Source organism: Arachis hypogaea, chromosome 15 (assembly GCF_003086295.3).
Source record: "Arachis hypogaea cultivar Tifrunner chromosome 15, arahy.Tifrunner.gnm2.J5K5, whole genome shotgun sequence".
NCBI classification, from domain to species: domain Eukaryota; kingdom Viridiplantae; phylum Streptophyta; class Magnoliopsida; order Fabales; family Fabaceae; genus Arachis; species Arachis hypogaea.
Window position 1 is genome coordinate 115610072 of NC_092050.1, and position 2254 is coordinate 115612325.

The following is a 2254-nucleotide window of genomic DNA, read 5'->3' on the forward strand; positions in this document are numbered from 1 at the left end:
TGAGTACTGTTGGATGCAGCTTGCAATCCATTCAGACTCTGAGAAATCATATTGACTTGCTGAGTCAATATTTTGTTCTGAGCCAATATGGCATTCAGAACATCAATTTCAAGAACTCCCTTCCTCTGAGGCGTCCCATTACTCACAGAATTCCTTTCAGAAGTGTACATGAACTGGTTGTTTGCAACCATGTCAATGAGTTCCTGAGCTTTTGTAGGTGTTTTCTTTAGGTGAATGGATCCATCTGTAGAATGGTCCAATGACATCTTTGATAATTCAGACAGACCATCATAGAATATATCCAGGATGGTCCATTCTGAAAGCATGTCAAAAGGACACTTTTTGGTCAGTTGCTTATATCTCTCCCAAGCTTCATAGAGGGATTCACCTTCTTTCTGTTTGAAGGTTTGAACATCCACTCTAAGCTTGCTAAGCTTTTGAGGAGGAAAGAACTTGGCTAAGAAAGCCGTGACCAGCTTATCCCAAGAGTTCAGGCTGTCTTTAGGTTGAGAGTCCAACCATATTCTAGCTCTATCTCTTACAGCAAACGGGAAAAGCATAAGCCTGTAAACCTCGGGATCAACCCCATTGGTCTTAACAGTATCACAGACTTGCAAGAATTCAGTTAAGAACTGAAAAAGATCTTCTGATGGAAGTCCATGAAACTTGCAGTTTTGTTGCATCAGATAAACTAATTGAGGCTTTAGCTCAAAATTGTTTGCTCCAATGGTAGGGATTGAGATGCTTCTTCCATGTAAGTTGGAATTTGGTGCAGTAAAGTCATCAAGCATCTTCCTTGCATTGTTGTTGGGTTCGTCCATGTCTCTTTCTTTTTCGAAAGTTTCTGTCAGATTTTCTCCAGAGAGTTGTGCTTTAGCTTCCCTTAGCTTCTTCTTCAGAGTTTTTTCAGGTTCAGGATCAGCTTCAACAAGAATGTTCTTATCCTTGTTCCTGCTCATATGAAAAAGAAGAGAACAGAAAAGAAAATATGGAATCCTCTATGTCACAGTATAGAGATTCCTTATATGAGTATAAGAAGAGAAGAAAAGAAGAAGGAAAAGATAAGAATTCGAACACAGAAGAAAAGAGTGGGTTCGAATTATGAGTAGAAGAGGGGTGTTAGTAGATAAATAAATAAACAGAAAGAGATTAGAGGAAGAAGAATTCGAAAATTAAATTAAAATAAAATTTAAAATAATTAGTTAATTAAAAAGGAATTTTTGAAAAAGAGGTTAGTGATTTTCGAAAATTAGAGAGAGAAAATTAGTTAGGTAGTTTTGAAAAAGATAAGAATCAAACAACAAGATAATATTAATTGAAAAAGATTTGAAAATCAATTTTGAAAAGATAAGAAGTTAGAAAAGATTTTGAAATTGATTTTGAAAAAGATGTGATTGAAATTTATTTTGAAAAAGATTTGAAAAAGAAACTTAAAAAGATTTGATTTTGAAAATTAAAGTTGATTACTTGACTAACAAGAAACAAAAAGATATGATTTTAAAATTTAAAGATTAAACCTTTCTTATTAGGCAAGTAACAAACTTAAAATTTTTGAATCAATCACATTAATTGTTAGCATTAATTTCAAAAATATGAAACAAAAATAAGAAAAAGATTTCGAAAATCAATTTGAAATTTTCGAAAATATGAAAGAAAAAATGAAAAAGATTTGATTTTTGAAAAAGATTTGAAAAAGATAGAATTTTTAAATTGAAAATTTGATTTGACTCATAAGAAACAACTAAATTTTAAAAAGTTTTGAAAAAGTCAACTCAAATTTTCGAAAATTTATGAGAAAATAAGGGAAAGATTTTTTTTTTATTTTTGAATTTTTTAATGAAGAAAGAGAAAAACAACCGAAAGACTCAAAACATGAAAATTATGAATCAAAACACATGATGCATGCAAGAACACTTTGAATGTCAAGATGAACACCAAGAACACTTTGAATGTCAAGATGATCACCAAGAACTTATTTTTGAAAATTTTTAAGAAAAGAAAAACATGCAAGACACCAAACTTAGAAATTTTCAAACTTTAGACACTAACAAATTGAAAATGCATATGAAAAACAAGAAAAGACACAAAACATAAAAATGCAAAGATTAAACAAAGAAAATTATCAAGAACAACTTGAAGATTATGAAGAACACCATGCATGAGTTTTCGAAAATTTTAATGAAATTAAAAAGATGCAATTGACATCAAACTTAAAAATTGACACAAGACTCAAACAAGAAACATAAAATATTTT

The 2254-nt window shown here is 30.6% G+C and overlaps 1 non-coding gene across 1 annotated transcript; it reads left to right on the top strand.

The window, feature by feature from the left end:
• The first annotated feature begins 320 nt into the window (after positions 1-320).
• On the top strand, positions 321-428 carry LOC112752204 (small nucleolar RNA R71). Its single transcript, XR_003176649.1, has one exon. It is a non-coding gene; the product is annotated as a small nucleolar RNA R71 (small nucleolar RNA).
• Positions 429-2254: the final 1826 nt, after the last annotated feature.